At 33.0% G+C, this 22,688-nt stretch overlaps 2 protein-coding genes across 12 annotated transcripts in view; one reads left to right on the top strand and one right to left on the bottom strand.

Moving 5' to 3' along the window:
• The window catches only part of LOC106874967 (uncharacterized), a 30,679-nt gene extending 26,763 nt beyond the window's left edge, over positions 1 to 3,916 (bottom strand). Inside the window, exon 1 of the mRNA XM_089362322.1 lies at positions 3,678 to 3,916. The gene's annotated coding sequence lies outside the window, so the exon portion shown is untranslated. The remainder of the gene's footprint in view (positions 1 to 3,677) is intronic.
• Positions 3,917 to 13,079: 9,163 nt separating this feature from the next.
• Positions 13,080 to 22,688, top strand: part of LOC106874968 (lethal(3)malignant brain tumor-like protein 3) — a 93,244-nt gene continuing 83,635 nt past the window's right edge. For 4 of the 11 annotated variants that reach the window (XM_089362312.1, XM_089362300.1, XM_089362318.1 and 1 more), the window contains exon 1: positions 13,080 to 13,139. The gene's annotated coding sequence lies outside the window, so the exon portion shown is untranslated. Of the gene's footprint in view, positions 13,140 to 19,132; positions 19,309 to 19,911; positions 19,986 to 22,688 lie in introns of those variants that run through there. The other 7 variants (XM_089362315.1, XM_089362304.1, XM_089362311.1 and 4 more) reach the window with 6 other exon arrangements.

The following is a 22,688-nucleotide window of genomic DNA, read 5'->3' as shown; positions in this document are numbered from 1 at the left end:
AGTATGAAACCTGAGTTGGGATAGTGTGGGGGATGCAATACAGGTGATGAGAGAAATTTAGCACTTGGGAATTCTACTGAGCCAACAGAACACCAGCAGCATTGAATCCATACCATGAAGGCATCAGCTGAGGAAAGCGCATTAGGTTACACTATGATTGATCAACACCTAGCCGGGGACTAAAATAGGAGTTCAAAGACTAGCTGAAGATCACTTTGATAAAAAGTAACATCAACCCTTCAGCAATCTCACTACTGATGGATAATTGAAAATATGGAGGACCAAGTGTACTCAGCCCTGCCAAAAGAAGCAAGGAAAACATGCAAGTAGAGTAATATATGTTCTCTGTCACCAAAGCTACACATCAAGGGTTAGAATGTGCGGTAGGTAAAGAAACCACAATTGCAAAAAGATGGTGATCATCAGATTTGATGGACAACAAAAATGAGGTAAGCAAAAGAGAAGTTCCTTGCTTATGTTAATTAAATATGGCTTTCGTTGTCTAACCATCCATTGTTTCAGGTAGCTATGCATGTACATCACACAGTGTCAAGACAAGAAGACACAAACACATGACAGGCTTCTTTCAGTTTCCATACTCTAAATTCACTCATAAGCCTTTGGTCGGCCTGAGATTACAGCAGAAGACACTTGCTCAAGGCGCCACGCAATAGAACTGAACACAGAACAATGTGGTTGGAAGCAAATTTCTTACCACACCCACGTATGTTTGTGTGCCAAATAAGATTTTAGTTAGATATTACCGTGTATTAATGGATCTTTAGTGAATAATAACATACACACATATAGCTTACATGAAAACCTTTCATGCATTGTATAGGAACACAAAATTCTTCCATTGTAGCCAATTCCTGGATGTTTTTGTATAATATTCACGCAACCTTTCCACTCTCAGAAAATCGCTGTGTATTTTCAAACACAAGCAAACATCATACATACATGGGTATTATTAATCTTTATTCAGACACACGTATTCATTACAAGCAGCAGAAAAAGCCACCAGCAACAATAAACCTTAAGAGGATTTACAAGATATTCGATGTAATAATTGTTATTTTCTAATTTCAAAGGACAAAAAAAAAAAAAAAAGACGAAACAATTGGTGTGAAAACAATGCAGTAGAAATGTGGAATTCTCACACATTCTCTTTCAAACGGTAGTCTCTCTCTCTCTCTCTCACAGAGTTTCCAAGGTAAGCAACATAACGCCAAGTAAGACGGTTCTAAATGTACTTTCTTACGCACAAGGTCTCAAAAAGATAACCCTACACTTTTCTAAAGAACTATTTTTTTTTTAAATTAAAACTACCACCCACCCGAAAATAAAGCAAAATTTAAATGACTGTCAGTAGAACACTGGTCTAAAATACTTTACAATAAGCATTTCGTTCCATTCTCATACCTTCAGAATTCAAATCTTGAGGGCGACTTTCATCTTCACAGATTTTCCAGAATCGATTCGACCCACTGAAATACCCGTTCTCTACGAATATCGACTTTATGCGTAAAGAAGAGAAAAAAACTAAGATACAAAGGAATCAACACACAATTATACACGACTACAGAGAGGTAGAGAGAGAGAGAGTGAGTGAGAGAATCGGGTAGCTATGCATGTATATACGTAAACTTGTCCAACGTGACCAAGTTATTAAACAACACAACAAAAGAGTAGTGTATATGTGTGTGTGTGTGTTGATTTAGCATGTAGACGAGCACACAAAAGGTAAAAAAAAAAAAACAGAGAAGAGGATGGGAGAGATGGAGAAACTAAACATTTAAAAGGAAACATGTATATATAAACAGGAGAGAGAAAGGGGGGTAGACATTAATAGAATGGGGATAGAGGAGAAATGAATGAATGAACGCGGTCACATACACATTATTTATAAACATTTCCCCTGAGTTTATGCAAAGGTGTGCGCACGCGCGTATATATATATACATACATACACACACACACATATATATGAAGCTTCTTGCACATATCCATTCTTTCAAATTTAAAACTCGGAGTTGATGCATTCTTTGTATATTTCAGATATACTGATCAAAGCGCCACCAATTTCTCAGTTGTAGAACATGCTCAGTAAATAATTGCCTCAATTACACGAATTAAAAATAAATATTCTCATGGTTTCATATGCATCTGGTTAACATATTTATATATATATACCATAATATAAACACATGCATGCCTGTATATATATATATATATATGTATACATATATATATATATATGTAGAGATATTTCAGAACACAAATTGCTTGGACGAATATGTATATATAAAACAGTTTCTCAGCAACAAGAACAGTATCAGCAATAATAATATTATGCAAAATATAATTAAAAATAAAGCCAAGAAATAATTAATCAACCAAGATACCACTCACCCGAGTTTAAATGGCGTCAAGGTAGCTATGAGAGTGTCTAATTTTGGTCGATACACAAATTAAAAAACAAATCGTATATGTGTGTGAGTGTGTGTATATACATATATATAGATATATATATATGTGTGTGTGTAGATGTGTGCATATATATATATATATATATATGAGATAGATGAGACGGAGTTTAGATTCTCTGGTGAAGTCGATAGAAACTGTATGTAACCTTTTGTTTTGTTGACTAGCAACAGGCAAGGTACTTCACGTGAAGTCTTGTGAATGCGTTTATATGAAAATATCTCTCTGTGTAAACATAATTATACTATATGATATACGAACGACATGTTTGTTTGGGATTTAAACATGCATTAAAAGAAGCATTTAATTTCTCCATGATATACCCTTGTCGACAGAAATACGTGTGGGGTTTATTTTATATACATACATACATACACACACACACACATATATATATATATATATATATATATATATATATATATATATATATATATATATATATATATATATATATATATATATATAGGGGATATGATAGGATTGCTTCAATATTTCAGGGGTAGTCTGAAGTATCTAAGATACTTTAGTAGTGCCTATATATATATATATATATATATATAGGGGATATGATAGGATTGCTTCAATATTTCAGGGGTAGTCTGAAGTATCTAAGATACTTTAGTAGTGCCTATATATATATATATATATATATATATATATGCATATATCGTCAGTGGATCATATATATATATATATACATATGCTTATGTGTGTGTGTGTAATGCTCATTGTTTTGGTAGAGACGAGCAAGAAGCCATTGCGATACGTCAGCCTAAACACTTGGCGATGTGTTAATAAGGAGAGGAAAACAAATCACCATAACACCAACACACGAGCGTGTGTGTGTGTGAATATATATGTATATGTGTCCTTGCATATAATCGTATCATACACACAGAATAAATAAATAACGGCACTGGTGCTATAATCAAAAGCAATGTAACTTTATAATATACAGAATAAAATAATAAACAAAGAACACACAAAAGCATAAATATTATCGCACAGAGAAAGAAACACAAAATCCAAACAGAATGAGCAACGAATAAAATATTATTTCTGAGCCAAAATATTTCACTGTCTTCTCTTAGGATACATACGTATACATATATACAAGAAAAATTATTGTAATCATAGAAAATATCGTATCAAGTTATATATATGTATATATATATTTATATACTTACCACATAAGATGTGTGTATATGCAGCTATAATAACATATAAACAGAACATATATATACTTAACATACATATATGTATGTGTGTATTTATCTATATACATATATGTATATGTGTGTGTAAATATATGATGTATATATATTGTAAACACTATATAAATGCAGTGACTATTTGCAGACCCAAATAAATCTGTGAGAGAATGAAAACAACACGGAGAGCGCGGCGTGACGTCACCATAACAATAAAAGCATCATGGGAAAATTTTCAAAGCCCAATACTCAACAACCCTCTCTTCCTGCCCGACCCCTCCACCACATTTTTTTTAGGTTCGTTTTGTTTGTTTTTTAAACTCTAATTCTTGTTTTGTGTTCGAAAAAAAAAAAAAAAAGTTATTGAAAATATTAAAAAATATTATTTAAAAAAAACCTCTGTATTACATATTTTTATGTAAATAATATCTTAATGATCATGTTGTTTTTAGGTTCGTTTTGTTTGTTTTTTAAACTCTAATTCTTGTTTTGTGTTCGGAAAAAAATATTATTGAAAATATTAAAAAATATTATTTAAAAAATTATTTTTAAAAACCTCTCTATTACATATATATATATATGTAAATAATACCTTAATGATCATGTTTTTTTTTAGGTTCGTTTTGTTTGTTTTTTAAACTCTAATTCTTGTGTTGTGTTCGGAAAAAAAAAATATTATTGAAAATATTAAAAAATATTATTTTAAAAATTATTTTTAAAAAAAACCTCTCTATTACATATATATACATATACATAATACCTTAATGATCATGTTATTGCTTGTTTTACAAAATATATAGAAATTAATTTTTTTTTTAAAGAGTATTTTGATAAACTACTACCCCAATCCTCTGTTGTTTTTTATTTTACATTTTTTAAAAAGTAATTCTTGTTTTAAGTTCAAAAAATTATTAAAAATATATCTCAATTTCTATGTAAATATTTAATTATATTGCTTTTGCGTGTTTGCAAGATGTTTTTTTTTTTTTGTGATTACTTTTTGTGGAGTATTTTGATTAATTATAACTTTTGCAGTAATTAAAGAAAATGAAGTGGGGGCGGAATAAATCTCTTTTTCTGAATATTTAGCAACTATTGTTAGTTTATTTAGCAGGTATTATTTATAAGTCTACGAAACAATATCATAGTCCGTTTTTTTTTTCTTTTTCGCAAATAAACAAAAGTTTAAAAAAGTAAATAACTCTGCAAAAATTACTTACTGATTAAAATAATTTTCAAATAATGATTTAAATTTTAGTGTGAGGGGACACGTCGATTTACTTGGCTGAAACTTTATTTTATCGACCTCGAACGTGTAAAACGCAAAGTCGCCCGCGTCGGCATTTGAACACAGAACCCGAAAAGAAAGCAATAATATGATTCCTTCTACTATAGGCACGATGCCAGAAATTTGGACGGGAGAGGACTAGTCGATTACTTTGACCTCAGTGCTCAACTGGTAATTATTCGATCAACTCCGAAAGGACGAAAGGAAAGTCTACTTCGGCGGCATTCAAAAAGAAGACAATAATATAATGACAGTAGGCATGATTGTGCAGTTGAGAAAAATCTACTGCGGTGTTACGAGTTCAATACTACCTCGCAACACCTTCGGTAAAATATCTTCTACAATAGCCGTGAGTCTGCCAAGGCTTCATAAGTTGCCTCTATGAGTTTACGAGGTTTTTTTCTAGAGTGAGTGGGGGGTGAATACTTTGGAAAAATGCGTTTTAAACATTTGACGAGTGCTAAAAACAAACATAACATTATGTATTAATTAAAATACATGTTGAAAAGTGCTCTGTACATCAATAATACAGTTTAAAGTACAGCAATATTTTCTAAAAATGTTACAACAGAAAGTCCAAAATCTTGTCTTATTGTTCATACATGTGTGTCTGTGTATGTATATATATATATATATATATATATATATATATATATATATATATATATATATATATAGAGAGAGAGAGAGAGAGATACTAACACACAAACACGCACTTTAGCGTTTGTTGATCAAACGACGCAATTTATTCGAGGAAACCTTAAATAAATAATTCTAAATCAAATTTTTTTTTCCTTTTACTTCCTTTTTTCTTTGTCTATCAGAATTCGGATTTACGCTTCAATTAAAAGATTTTATATGACAATACTGTGAATGAAGCTTTACACACACACATATATAATGTATGTGTGTCTGTTAATACAAGAGACTGTTGGTTCTATGAGATTATCTCCCCTTTTGATTTTTAGTGTGTTGCAATTTCCACTAGGTGATTGTTTACTTTCTCTCGAAGCAAAGATATTTTCAGTATGTCAAGAAATTTAAGGTGGCGAGCTGGCAGAATCGTTAGCAAACCAGACAAAATGCATAGCGCCATTTCGTCTGTCTTTACGTTCAGACTTCAAATTCCGCCGCAGTCGACTTTGTTTTTCATCCTTTCCGGGGGATCTATAAAATAAGTACCAGTTTAGTACTGCAGTCGATGTAATCCATTTAACTCCTCTTTGAAATTGCTGGCCTTGTGCCAAAATTTAAAACCATCATATCCAGAAATTATCTTGTGTCGTGTTATAACTTTCTTCATGACTTAGCCAAATTCGTACCACTGGACACTGTTATCTCTGTTAGTTCACATACATACATACATACAAAAATTTAGCACATAAATACACATGCATGCATCTAGACATGAAAATATATATATAAAAACGCATCTATAAAACAAACATACAAATACTGCGCACACACACATATGCACAAATACCTAGATGATGTTGATAAAAGTTCCAATGAAGGAGCCTTGAATCTATGGACAAGAAATACAGAAATGAAATTGATTGATAACATACATACATACATGGTTGACCAAAAGTCACCCGATAGTAAATCAAAATTCTATAAACACTATTTGTAATTCTCTTTTGACTCGAATGGAAAAATGTATTGCTCAAGATGTTTCATATTTAGATGCTTTTATTAAATCCATTCAGTTGTTGAACATAAATAGATCTTGGAATTCAATGATTTTAATTTACTATCAATTGACTTTTGGTCAACCTTGTACATGCATACAGTGAACACTTGTTAAACTCTACTAAATCAAACAAAATCTAAATTAGCAGCCACAGTTAATTTCTGAAGTCATCATTGGGTATCAAGTGTTGCCAGGATGTATATTATAGGCATGCTAGTTAAGTGCTGCACACTCTTCAACTAGTTATATCATGGCATATTTTGGTTGGACAGCAGAATAATAGAAGAGTGACATGAATAAGAATGAAAAGCAAGCAACATTTCACCAATATGTTTCTCTCTAAGAAGCATATTCTTTCTTTCTCGTATTCATCATTCCCCTTAAGTAACTAACCTCTGAAATCACCTACTCCTAGAATTCATTCACACCAATCCTCTTCCTGTTCCTCTCTATCTACATTCAGCCTGTTGTTTATATAAAACTTACTCTTTCTTGTTCACTTTTGCACATCTGTCTAATAAACACTACATTTTCATGGTGAATTTTATCTTTTATATTTTACCTTTTACTTGTTTCAGTCATTAGACTGTAGCCATGTTGGGACGCTACTTATACATACACATATATATTTATATGTATGTATATGTATGTTGTGATGGATGCCCCCAGGTGAGAAGTGGACTGGTCCACTACTAATTAATAGTGGACTGACACAGTCAGCAATGTCATTCAGCAAGCTATTTTTGGTGTTTTTTTAATCATTTTTGATCCCTGTGAGTTAAATAGTTATATACTTGTTGAAGGTGTCCCATAAGGGTGAACTTACTGGTTGAATATCATTGTTAAACTGTTGAATTGTTGTCTGTGAAATTACAATTGTTTTCTTCCCTGTTCATGGGTGAAGTAGTCAAGAAGCAGAGAATGGAGTGCGTACCAGTTCCAGCTGGCAGCTATGCTTCAGCCAATGGAAGAAGTTTGACAGCTGACATGTTGCAGTGACGAGAGATAAAGATGGCACAGAGGAAGTTGAAGGAGTTCAACAGACTCGTAGAGAAAGATGGAACCAGTTTGAGATTGACATCACCAGAAAATTTAACAGCGAGCATGATGAAGCAGACAGTGGTGATAGAACGCTGTCCACGACATTGAAAAGAATAGAAATAGCCACAGTACAGGCTATAGAGGAGGTAAAAAACCTCACATTTTACACGAGAGGAAGAAAATACAGCACAGTGAACAAGAAGCGATAAACTACTCCACTGTGGCACTACGGACACCAGAGTGGGTACTTCTGCCAACTTACTGTGGCAAACGAGTGGCCAGGGTAAGGATTGGCAGAGTACCCCCGGAGATTGAGGAGACGTGGCTGGTGGCAGCCATCCTGTATAATATGGAGGAGGACATGAAGGTGTTGAAAGAGACAAGGATGAAAGAGGTAAACTGGTTGGGCTACGGCCTCGAAGTGGCCGTCCAAGTCAGTTTACAAGACTTGCACAAGGTAGTGGAGGAGGTAATACTACCAGAGAATGTAAAGGTGGAGGGAAGACCTCCAACATGTTACCAGTGTGGCATAAGGGGACACATGAGAGCAAAGTGTCCCCAGAATGATGATAAAGGGGAAAAGGAACAACAGCAACAGGGTAACGAGCAGGAGCAAAATGCCGAAGCAACGAACCCAGTATGTGAGAAGTGTCTGGAGAAGGCGGAGGAGGAGTATATGGTGGTGAATAGGAAGAGAGAGAGAGAGAGAGTGGGGAACAGCTTCAAAAAAAGGTTGGTGACAAGAAAGTCAACTGAATGACTTGGACGAGTGGGTGTTGTGATTGGTGGTATAGAATAGCACCAACACTAGAGAGGTCATCATGTCCTCAACAAGGCAAAAGAGTCCTCTCAACTCTTGGTTGTATTCACTTGTTTACTGAACACTGGACAAAGCTGAGGCACTAACTAGTGAAGCTGCTTGTATCCCATAAAACTAAAGAGTCCTTATTGTTCTATGTTTATTTGCTCAAGACAATGTGACTGAGAAGATGAGGAGAATGGTGAGTGATGACAAAAGATACAGTATAGGGGGTTCCTATAAGGTTGTTATCCATCCCTGATTGGAACTCTCCCATATGACATGTACGCATGCTCAGTGACTTGCTTTAACAGTTGCAATCAGCAGAATGCACATTGCCAGTGACCTTTGACATAATTACCCACACTCTGTGGTCAGGATTCTTTTTTTGGTTTGATGTCGGTATTGAAGGGATTACCAGACACCGGACAATACAGTGAGAGCAGCTTTCACTCACATCGTGGTATTCGATGCTGTGTACGTGTCTGTCGTGGTAAAATATGCCACTCCTTAACTGTTGCTTTGCTTTCATCCGTAGCACGAGGTAATTATAAATGTCATTATCTGTGAAATTCGGCAACTTACAAAGATCTTTAGTCCAATCTGCCGAAAGCAGATTCAGATCAGGCAATACTTCACCGAGAGGAGATATAAGCTTCTGCTTATTCCTGTCTGAAGTATCGTCCGATGAATTTACTTTGTTGACATTCTTCATCGACAGAATTTTTATATCTTTCAACCTTTCAGTCAAGTCCGCCTTTCTTCCAGTAACATACTGTCCATATAATCTTAAATATTTCTTTAACTCAGGCACAGTAAGTACTTCGATAGTTGAATCATCGAGCTGCTTTATATCCATGATAACACGTAAAACAATAACAATGGCGTGGATAGTCTGCGGAAGTTTAATTGTCTACATGGAGCGCCGCCTAGCCAAGGGAGATAACCTACTTATAGGAAAGCCCTATAGAAAGATGAAAGGAACAAGAGCATGATGGTAGAAATAGAATAATTAGGGTGAAATGATGGTAGAAAAGATAGAGAGTGATAAATAGTCATATCAGGGAATGATAGATGTCGATAACAAATAGTCATGAGGTGGTGAGCTTATTGTTAGCAACTAATTAGGTGCAGGCATGGCTGTGAGGTAAGAAGCTTGTTTTCCAACCATATAGTCCTGGGTTCAGTCCCACTGCATGTTACCTTAGGCAAGTGTTTTCTACTGACCAAGTGTCTTTTTGGTCAGCTGAAAGCAATTTTAGTACAAACTAGGCAGACAGGCATCTTATAGCCAAATCTTCAATGAAAATGGACTGAACTGAACTGTAATAAATCTGCACATCTGATAACTCACAGATGGTGATTTGACAATTTCCTCTCACAGCTGCATGCACATCTGTGATGTTTTTCTCAGTTCTGCTAGTTGCAGGTCCCCCAGAATATTCATCAATATCGACACTATTTTAGGCCATCTTGGAAACGTCTGAACCACTCATACACTTGTGTGTGTCTTATACACTCCTCTCCATACACTTTCTGCAACTTTGTGTAGGCCTCTGAGCAGGTATCACCATGACAACTTTCTCTGTAGATCTAATTGACTGGCACCCTCCCTAAAAATTTGAAGCCTTGTGCCTAGAGTAGAAAACAATATATATATATATATATATATATATATATATATATATATATATAAATATATCTGTAAAAATCTGTGACACTTATTCAGTAGCCATGATAAAACTCTGAGTTTCGGATGCCAGGGTGAGAGCCCACGCCAACATCTCTTCAGTTATCCGGCCAATTGAAAATTCCTGTGAAAAAATCCATGATTATGGGAGCCAATCCATGTTGTTTATTTCACTTTTGTGCTCTTTATATCAATTTTGAATTACCTTAGTTGTGTGAATTGGTGCATTATCACTTGGAAGAAAGCGCTACTATGAGGGAAACAGTATTATACTTGAGGATGTAAGATGGACATGATCAGCCAAAATGTGCTTTGGCATTAACTTCATTATGTAGAACTAAAGAACCAGAAAAATTCTGTGAAATGGCTGTCCAAATCATCAAGAGTCATCTCTTTGCTTCATGGTAGCAGTCAAATAGAGTTGAAAGCTTCTTTGGGCTGTCTCCAGACATAAACTCAATCTGAAGTAGAAACAAAAGGAAATGCTGATTCATCAGAGATGACATTGTTCCATTGAGCCATTGACTACTCCTGATAGTCTAGACACCATATTTTGTGCTTATCAAACTTGATGGATGATAGGAAAGGTTCAGCAATTGGAACTGCTTAATGGTATTCAACTTTATAAAGCTCACAATGAACATTTTTAACACTTTTGCTACCATAGTACAATCGTTTTTAGGCACAATACACCTAGTTATTCTGGAGCCTCTCTGTGAGTTATGTCTTCTGCCAGAATTATGCTTGCTAGTGCTAGTTTTACATTGGTTTTGGAATGCCAACATAATTTTAGAGACCGTATTTCTTGGCACATTAAACAAGTCACCAATTTTAGTGAATGAAGTTCCAGCCATCTATGCTCCAACAATTTGTTCCCATTGGAAATTGGAAAGGTCTCACTTTTTAAGTTATTTAGATATATATGCAGAAACAAAAAGAAAAGAAGAAAAGAGAAAACTTTATCATGAATCATAAGGCATACACAATGCATGTGAACACACACATACATAGACAAAAATAGCTTTTAATTTGCTATTTAGTCAATAGAAAAGATAGCTAAATAAAATGTGGTATTTTCATTATTTTACCCAACTCTTGTATATAATATCTTATTTCTTTCTTTTATGTATTTCAGTCATTAGACTGTGGCCATGCTGGGGCACTATCTTGAAGAATTTTGATCAAACGAATCAACCCCAGTATTTGTTTTTTTAATCCTGGTACTTACTGTATCAATCTCTTTTGCTGAACTGCAATGTAATGGAATGTAAACAAACCAACACCACTTGTCAAGCTGTGGGGGGGAGGGACAAAACACAGGCACAAAGATACATGCACACACACATACATACATATATACAACGGGATTCTTCCAGTTTCCATCTACCAAAAGCAGTCACAAGGCTTGTAGTTGAGAAGCAAACTTCTTACCACACAGCTATATGCATATATAATACACATACCTACATGCATCCATACAAACACATATTTTGTGGGAGTAACTATTATAGATTAATTTATTCCTTAAATGTGTATACACACACACATACATACATACACACACACACATATATATATATATATATATGCACATTATGTCTATAACAAAATATATTTTGTTGGAATAACATATATATATATATATATATATATATATATATATATATATATATATATACATATATATATATATATATATATATATATATATATATATATATATATATATATATATATATATATACATATATATATATATATATATACATATATATATATATATATATATATACATATATATATATATATATATATATACATATATATATATATACACACACACACATATATATATACATAAATAAATGCAAATTTATAAGAATATATTTATATGTATGTATATTTATATATATACGCGCACAGAAAAAAAGCGACACTAAGTTTCCGGATGTTGCCGTATTGCAAAACAATTTTATTCGATCTCTTGTATTAAGTTTTACGACAATGTATGTCAAATAAATTGAACAGCTGCTGTTCTATTTATATACGTCACTCCCCACTTTTCCGTTTTAATTATAAAAAAAGGAAAATAGCCAAACAATAAATGGAAAACTCATTAATTTTCATGGACAATTAACAAAAAAAAAATTATTATAGAATCTAAGTGAAATAAAAAGGATTTCAGAAATTTTGAAGTGTTGTTTGAGAATTAAAAACAAGAACGTGAAATTTTTCGCTCAATATTTCTAGCCATTTAAACGGGCGTGCGTATGAATTTATTTTATATAAGTGTGTATATAAGCGTGCGCATGTATTTATATCACTAATTTTTTTACGATGTATTATTTATATTTTTCCCCTTTGTCTACAGAAAATTGAAATAAATATATAACTAAAGAAATAAATGGGAAAAAGTTACGTTGTATGAAAACTTCATGTTTGTTTTTTTTTCTGTGTGTTATTCCAAATTATATTTTCTTTCAAGAATGATTTTTTTTTTGCAAAATTCTTTAAACACACACACACACACACAGACACACACACATACATGATAACAATTTTTTAGTTTATTTTGTTAAATGAATGATAGATAATGAAATGAAGAAATTTAAATAAAAAAAACAAAACTAGTCACTATTTCGTGAACGTTCATCGTTTATATATGTTTGTATATATGTATGTGTATGTATATATATACATACATTTATATACATACATACATATATATATATATATATATCAAGTGTGTATTGCGCTTTTCTTTCGTTCCGTGATTCAACACGTTTCAGCGAAAAGTGGGAGGGTGCTCATTAAAGAGAATAGTAAAAGCCAACGCATGGGCCATTACAAGGTTCCCCCCGTTGTTTGTTTTCTGTTGGTTGCTGTGTATTCAAGTTCAATGGCGTTTTAGTAAGCAGAAAGCATAGGTAAGCACGTTTTTATAGTTATTTTAGCACGATTAAATTTCCAACATTAATTTTATTTTATAATATGTGCAAATATCAATGTTTGTTATCTACTTTTAAATAAACTGCGAGTTTTTTTTAGACTTGTTTCGTATCGAATTTTTTCCGTTTTCAGCTTTGAAAAAGCAACTAAATAAAATGAAAAGAAAACCTTAAAAAAAAGTACCAAATAGAAAAAAAAGTATAAAAAATTATTCCCTCTTATTTGGTAGGTAGAATTCTAGTTTTCTTCGAAAATCGTTTCACTAGTGTTTATTAGAAGAAAGAAATAGTTAGAAAGAAAGCTGGATTGTAAAAGCGGTCTACTTAAGCTATACTACCCACTATTTGCTTTATTTTATTTTACAAGAAAACGGCAGAAAAGAAAAGAAAGAAAAAGCACTTTCCGATAGCTAAAACATTGGAAACCACAACCGTTTTCTACTTTCTAGAAAGGTGGAAAAAAAAAATTAGCAAAACACTTTTTACTTTGTTTTATTTCATAAATAAAGAGACTAATAAAAATGTATTTAACAAGAAATAAGTTAAAAGCGAGGCAAAACGCTGAGCTTTATTTCAAAGTAGAGAAACGTTTCTTATAAATAATTAAAATTATAATGAAATAAAACTATTCAGAGAAACAGAAAGTGAAGAAAGGTTGTTTCTTTTTTTGTTGTTCTTTCCGATCATATGTTAATATAGCTAATCGTAGCAAAAGTAAAAGTATTTAAGGTTGATTATTTCTCAGGAAGAAGTAACGCACTCAGAAGAAATTAAAAGCAAAGGGGGAAAAAAAAGTTAAAATCTCTCAAAAAAGAAATTTTCTTTTTTTTTTTTTTTTTCTCTAGTCTTTTCTGTCGCCGCTTATTGTGATCACTTTTTCTTAGCGGTTATGAAAAGATGAGTTATTTTTTTAATCATATTGAGAGACAAAGAGGGATAGACTAAAAAAAAATATAATGAATGTAAATTAGGTTCACACCTGATAATTGTTGAAGTTAAAAAAAAAAAAAAATCTGTTTCTTTTGGCAGTAATCGACCTTTGCTTTTTATCGCCGGTCACATTTTTACTTTCAGTCAGGGAAAGCTTTTTTTTCCTTGCTTCCAATACAAAGGTGCGGGTTTGAATTGAAGAAAAATAATTTTTTTTCGCTCGCTTACTTTTCATTTCAACATTTTCTGTTTTGTGTGCTTTTTTAAAAAATCCTCGTTTCTTTTTTCACGATTGTCATCTTTTATGTCTTTTCCTTACTTGCTTTTATTTTTTTAATGAGGATGTAGTTGTGTTCTTTTAATTTTTTATTGTTTTTCCATTTACTACTACCAATAATAATAATGATGATGATGCTAATAATAATAAACTTTTACTTCTGCAAGCAAAGCTTACGAAAATATTTGTTCAATTTAATTCAATTTATAATATAGGTATGTGACAATTTTAAATATTGACTATTTTAAAATTAGGATCTATATGTGTATACTTTTATCTAGCAATTAAAATTTTTATTTGGATATTTTTTATAAATGGAATTTAAAATTTTTATTTGGATATTTTTTATAAATGGAATTTTAAATTTTTAAATGAAATTTTCATTTTTTTTATAAATGAAATCTGATTTTTTTTTATATATGAAATTAAAAAAATTTTACTATTTTGGTAAAGAAAATATTTATTCAGGGCACTTTCATAAATTAGAGAACTATGCTTATTTGTATATACATATGTGAGTGTATGGTGAGGTTTTCATTAACTTTTCGCATACGTATATGTATGTATATATGTGTATATATTATTATCTAAAAGAGAAAGTCGGTGGGTGAGGTGGGGGAGAGAATGTTAGAATTGTTAATGTCTCTTGTGCGTAACATCCAAGATGTTACAAGGATTTCGAGAACGAGGCGAAGTGAAAGGGAAGCAGAAGGAAAGTGAGATGGATGAAGAATGGAAATAGAGAGAAAAAGAAGAAAAAAAAATCCTGCATCACAAGAGACAGAAAGGTGGTGGTGGTGGTGGTGGGAGAACGAAAAAGAAAAAAAGACAAATGATATAAGATTTGCAGGATGAGGGAGAGCGAGTACTATTACAAACATAGATAGAACATAGTATTATAGTAGTACCATGCATAATAATTAAAGCATACATATACAGTTCAGTTATTCTTTCTAAAAAGAAAACTACAAGACTACTACAGAAGTTTAAGTCAGGATATCAGCTGTCAGCTATATTTTACATATCCGTTTTTTTTTCTTGTTTGGACTTCAAATACATTATTAATACGCATAGCGAAGTGCCATTATATATATATATATATATATATATATATATATATATATATATATATATTGTGCGTGTTCGCGAATTTATCACATTTGATTATAGAGTTTCGTTCTTTTTAAATGTTTTTTTTTCTTTCTCACTTTAGTTTCCAAATTTTAATCTTTCTTTTATATTTAAGAAGAAACAAATATTTTGAACGCAACGCCAAGCAAAAAGATACTTCTTTGTTGATATGTTATGCATGAAAGCTAACAGAATTTCTTGTCTTTAAGCTGTTATGCCACGAAAAAAAAAAGTGAAACAGGAAAGGGTGAGGATGCTATATATAAAATAAATAAAAAGGACAAAAGAACGTATACTTTTATACACACGGTAATATATATATATATACAGACGTTTGTACTCTCGCTAAGAATTCTTCTTTTTGCGAGCAGTGGGGGAGGCGGTGAATTTAAAAGTGGACACAAATTATAATAAATTGTTGAGGAACTAAGGAGAATATCGAATTAAATCATTTTATATCAGCCATCTCACACTACTACTATTACTACTATCACATCATTACTATAATGAACTATCATCGCCTATTTAACCAATACTATTATATAAATAATATTAAAGCCAGGTTAAGAACACATTAACTCCATCATCATTATTTTAGTGTGATGAGGTTTCATTCGCGCAGTGGCGAGGGAATGTTTTTTATGCTATTTCTCTTTTGCTGTTGTGTGTGTGTATATATATATATATATATGTATGTATATATATATATATATATATATATATATATATATATATATATATATATATATTCCGATTTATTCATTAGTTTTTGATTACGGTGAAATTTATATCGATCATGGAGTTAGCTTCCCATTTTTTTTCTCACTCACTGCATCTCTCTATCATACGCCATCCCCAAACTCTCTTCGCCTTAACCAGTGTGTGTCAACTGTCATCGATGTGGATGTGTTTGCTATTTGTCTACTAAGCTGCAGCCAAGAAAATATATTTTAAACGACTTTCCCCTCCACACTTTCAACCTTCCATCCCCTTTTCCCTTCAGTGCCACTGGTTCGCGCTGCCATTGCTACTACTACTACTACTACTACTACTACTTCTGTTACTGCTGCAGAATTAAAAAAAAAGAAAGAAAGAAAGAAAGAAAAAAGCTTTTAATAAAAGAAAAAAAATGTAGAGAAACAAGTCGGGCGCAGACGCGCGCGCATCCACACGTATCATGCACACACATAAATTCGCACGCGCGCTCATACACACAGTCTCCTCTCCTCCCCCCCTTGATCCATATTTCAATTGCGTGTTTAGGGATGGTGTGAGTATATATGCATATGCATGTGTATAAATGATGTATATATATATATATATTTATATAATGTGCGCATGTGACAATAAAAACTCTGTTTATAATGAAATTGTGTTATAATTGTGTGTATTGCTTTTCTATTCTTACTTTCTATATAGTTTAAGCCAATAATTAGCGAAAATTACAAATACTGTTTCTCCTCCCTCTATTTTTTCGTATTCGAAGTCGAGGCACTAGTATATCGCACACACACACACAGATACACGAGAATGCCTGCACATATTATAGGCACTTGTTCCTGCATTTGCATAGCTATACATGCACAAATGCATGTCTTTATGAATACTTACATATACACGCATAAATTTAGTGTTATATCCGCACACACAGCTATTCTGAGACTGCCAAACAGCTATATTAGCTCGAGTCTTACTCTTTAAAACGCATTTAGCATTTTACGCGTGCAAGTGACATACCTAAGAGATATAAACTATAATAATGTGCACACTTATCTAAATAATGAAATCTAGTTCGAATGGTTGAAATAATAAAATAAAAAAGAGGGGAGAGGTGGCGAAAAGGAGGGTTTTTTTCTTTCTTTCTTCTCGACGTTTCATAGAGTAGTATTGTCGATTGCTAAGGAGAATTCTATCAACTTTGGTCTTAACCATAAATTCGGACTTGGGTCGGAAGGCTACTGGGTGGGAGATTAGAATCGCTGTCTGTCTGACAGTCGCTACTGCAGCAGCAGCAGGAGAAACAATAGTAATTGCTACAATAGTAGTGTTTTGGTTGTTTAGAACTGTTTTCTTCTTGCTACTGTTGTTATTGTAGTTGGCAAAAGCTAACTATTAGCAAAGTGTCAAAGAGAGTGAGTGGAGGAGAGGCCAAATCCTGATGTTGAGTGGCAGGTATATTAATATAGCGTGGGTGAATATTTCAACTCTTTAGTTTCGTGTTATATATTAGGATGAGGAGAGAGTAGGGAAAAAAAGAGCATTTTTCCGAGTTGAGGGCGGTTCTGGTGTCAGGGATTTCTCTCATTATCTTGCGTGCGGCAATATTTTAGTCTTTCTTTTCATTTTTTACGTACACACGCAAGCGTGTGTTTTCCAATTTAACTTGCATTCTGCTTCATTTTCTCATTATTTATTTCCTTTTTGATGCTCTAGTTTCGAATTAGGATAATATTGATGAGGCTGTTATTGATATTAAGAGGGTCATTATATTTGTTGATATTAGCAATGACTGGTGACATTATTATTTCAGTCAACAAAGGTCGGGGCTGCTGGTGCGTACATCATCCAATCCTCATATGGAATGTTAGTAAAAGTTGCGTTAGTTAGGGGTTCAGAGTTCAAATCTTACTTGAAATCGACTGTCATTCATCTTTCTAAGATCGAAGATAGATGGGCTAGTATATAGAGGTAGATTTAATCAGTTATATTTATTTTCTGAAGACTTAGTACTTTTAATTATCATTTGAGCGTAGTAGTTCTAGACAAGTCGCGTCCGCAATCTCCGAATTCACTCCAGTGTAAGAAATTATTAATTTACTTTAGTATTGTACTAATTACTGTAGAGGAAGCAATATAATTTTAATCAACCCCTAATCTGTTACTATCGCTATTTTATTGCCTCCACTCCTGGATGAGTTAAAAAAAAAACCCAAAAAAACTTGAGTCGGCGCTAGAGGTATTTAGGCGAATAACATTTGCGGCTCCAAACTTTTTAGATATTTTGAATCAAAGTCTGCTCAGGCTACACGGTATCGGTGCGTCGAGAACATCAGTAAATTATTTATATGGATTATAAAGTTGACGGAAACGGCATAGCGCCACACTAAATACTTTGCAACATTTAGTTTCGCGTCTCTACGTTTCGACTTCGAATCTGGTAGGTTTGAAAATTGCCTATTATCTCTGCAATGTCAGTCAAATGAACGCCGTAACGAAGGTGTCAGTTTAGTTGCATATGATCCTATCCATTAAAATTTTTTTTTTTAAACCCAGTTTTATACTTAAGCAAGAATTCATTATTTCGTTCGTATGTTTCTAAATGTAACAGAAAAGGGACAGGTTCCTATTTTACCCAAGGAGATGTTATAAGAAATAACCAAATGAATAAAGTGTTGCATTACTAGCTTTGAAAGTCTTGGGTTCAATTTTGTTCCAGGCATTTCATTGTTTTTTAAAGCAGTGTACGTAAGTTTAACGAAGTGCTAACAAAATTTGTCTTCGATAGATTGGCGCTTTATCCAAGGTGGCTAAAGCAATGCCTTCTGTTTAACATGATGAAACCAGAAATAAGGACTGGCACTTTTGAGCTGTCATAGCAGCTTTGGGACCATTTAAAATATCATATTATTCACGTGACACTTTTAGCGTACCTCTACAGAAAGTACTTAAGACTGCGGGCGGTATCATTTCGTCACAACAGTATTAACGATTATGATAGTAAAAAAAAAAAGAAAAAAGTAAATGTTCATTTGCCACCAGGGTGACGGATGCAGCGGACATTAGAAGATTGAACCGACCAGTACATGACTGGTATTTATATTTATTTACTTAATCGATCGTAGAAGAAATCAAGACTGTCAATCCCGATGGTATTTTAAATGTAATGGGGCGTAAAACTAAACACAAGTCCGACACTCCACCGTTTCTGCTACCCTCCACACTCCAGCAGCAATGAAAATAATACTTTATCATCGATATTATCGATAGCTTTGGTAGTACCCATAGTGGATATTAGTATCAGCTATGAAACATTGTTTACGAAACAATTCCCTTCTACTGTCACCTCACATCTCCCTTTTTATGATTGTTGCAATTGTGTTCGCTTATTCGTGTCACACATGTGTTTAGTGCCTGTACTTTTTATCGTACTCGATATACATTGTGTTCGTGTTGTGTGCGTATGTGTACGCATTAGTGTATGGCTTTTACATTGTTCTTGTTATGTGCGTGTTATTGTTTATTGTGTATGTATACATACGTGTGTGTAAGTATATTGTTTATTGTGTGCGCGCGCTTTTACTTTCTCTTTCACTCCGCCTGGTTCCGCTCGTCTAATGACGTAAAAGACAAACATTTAGGAATGTATCTCGCGTATATTTGAAAGTATTTTCGTGTGTGTGTATGTGTGTGTGTGAGAGAAAGAGAAAGAAAGTGGTGCAGTCTGGTGTTAGACGTGTAAATGGGTGTGGAGAGTTAAGACATGCGTTGTAAGTATAAGCAATGTGATTGCAGTGATTTGTTTATTATTATTAATTTTGGGCAAGTTATTTTCAGCACTTACGTATTCACTGAAGACTGAGTCTTTGAATTTGTTCGTGTCACATTACAACATTCTTTGCAATAACATCTCTTAGTTAATTCCTTCCCATGCCTTAGCATTTACTACAGTTTGGTTTCGTCGAGTATAAACACTTTTTTTTTCTTTTAGATATAAGAAAAAGACATTGCGAATGAGACTTGTCAACCAATCAGGTCGGATAAGAAAAATAATTATGTAATAAACGAGTGCTTTGGTTTACGAGGGAGGTATGCGAAAGAAAGTGTATAAAACGTACTGAACCATGTTTTGGAAATATATATATATTTACACTTCCAAAACAGTTTAATTATATATATACATATATATATACATGTGTGTGTAGGGAGGTAGCTAATGGTATCTATCATGGGTGGTTTGAGATGCATAAAAAAAAAAACTACCAAAAAACACAAAAATAAATTTGACCTCACAGTGTCACGGAAAGACAGTAGGAAGGAAGGAAATAAGAAATAAAGGTTATTGTTCCCATCTCCTTTCTCTCTCGTTCTCCACCTTCCTCGTTTTGTTCTCTTCCACCCCCACCCCCCGTGTCTATACATATTCCATCAATTTTTTTTTTCTCCTCCTCACTTCTCCTATTGTTATTTCACTACTACTCCCCACCCCCTATCTTCACACTTTGTGTCATTTTTCTCTTCTGTTTGTGGCTAGCTAGCTAGTTGGCTGTTTCTAACATGGGTTTTGAGTTAAGGAAATTGGTAACTCACCCACTTTTTTTTTTTTATAGGTTTGTGTGTGTGTATGTGTGTTCATGGCAGAAATTATAAAACGAAATTTCCTGAAGTATATTTGTCCGCCTCTCTCTCTCCCTCGCTTTCTCCCTCTCTGGTATAAAGTATCTTTTCTCGTCTGTGTGTACATCTATGTATTAAAATGTTTCGTGTAAAGAAAAATTAGCTTATCTGCGTTAAAAAAAGATGTTTTTGCTGCTCGATTTGTCATGCACAGCTCTCAGGGAGTGATACGGATGCGCAGTAGAAATTGTTTTTGCATTATAAAATACTTTTTTTCATTGTATGAAATGGTACAAAATTAGATGAATGGATAAGACTAGTTTTGCCGACTAAATGTGAAAACAAAAAACTACACACAGATATTTTACGCGTATGAGTGAAAAATATTCTTTATCAAATCAACAATTGTTGAATAATCGTTAAATTTTATGTACAAAATGTAAAAGAAACAGCTTTTACTAGAAAGAATTGTTGAAAACAATTTTCACCTGAAATAATATGCCATTTAATAATCATAAATGTTAACTGCAGCTGCTTTTAGGTTTTGTAAGCAGATCTTAAGGATATACCGGTCTTTAAATCGGGAATATACCAATACTTGCATAATAGCTAATAATAGCGCTTGCTTCAATTATATTGAATGAGAACATAGCTGCTTCGAGTATAAAGTGCTCGCCTCTGACTTAATGGTTTATAAGTTCAGTTTTCCCTATTAATATTTGAGTGTAATGTCTCTTTTTCCAGTTTCATAAAATTGCGGTTTATGAATATCCAAGTTTTGAAGGTTATTTGTTTGCAAGGTTTCGTTGAATTTTTTTTTTTAACATTTGGTTATCAGTATTCAGTCTAGGAATGCCAATTATTACAAACAGAAATCTTAAGATAGCTGTTGTCTCAGTTCACTAAACTAATCACTATTGCGTTTAAATGTCCTGGAAGATAATTTAATTTGCTGACACCATTAATCATAATCATCTCCATTATTATACTAGTATATATGTTTAAAATAGTGGGATGTAAGTGATCTATAATTTTTCACTTTGGCAATGAATGAAACACTAATATAGATGGTATCTCTGAATTGTTTAGCTTGTAAACAGTGCTATTTCCCCCACACCAACTAATGTACAAACTTGTACATTTTAGTTAGTGTTTCTTCATTCACTACTTCAAGTAGAGAATGAAGACTATGCTTTGCTGATGATGTCAGAATAATACTGAAACATGTATATTGTCTCCTTTATTTTATTTGCCTGGAAATGAAAATATTAAGTCATTGCTATTAACTTCATAGCAAATTTACTTGTTTTTAATGCTTCATGCATGAAATATATTAAGTTATTGTTAATCTGTTTTGTAATATTTGCAATATGTAAGAGGGGTATCATCATATTGCAAAAGTTGAAAAAGAAGGCATCATAAAACATATGGTAGGATGCAAGAGATGTTTAGAACAAAAGAAACCAAAGACTGAACCCTGCCACAGGGTTTAAGGTTTTTATGTGATCATTCCCGTGGACAATTTTACAGACTGTGATGTAAAACTCTACAGAAACTAAGATAACTCCTTACAAAGGTTCAGCTCAACCCTTAACTACTATTTCAGTCAACTTTCTTTGGAACTATTTTGCTGAAGATTTTTTTTATTCTATCATGAGAACAGCAAATCAGAAATTGGATTGCTGTGAAGTTTATATTTCTGTATTCAATCCTACATGAAAGATCAAGGAATTAGACTGATACTTAACCACAGGCTGATCAAGAGAGTTTTAAAGTTACATGTCTCTACTTCTTTGACTGTGGTCTGAATCGATCCTTTTGAGCTGGTTCAGCTCATTTTGTGAATCTCTTTTAAC

This window comes from Octopus bimaculoides, chromosome 14, assembly GCF_046866305.1.
Source record: "Octopus bimaculoides isolate indiv1 chromosome 14, ASM4686630v1, whole genome shotgun sequence".
In the NCBI taxonomy this organism is placed as follows: Eukaryota; Metazoa; Mollusca; class Cephalopoda; order Octopoda; family Octopodidae; genus Octopus; species Octopus bimaculoides.
This window is presented reverse-complemented; position numbering and strand designations above follow the sequence as displayed.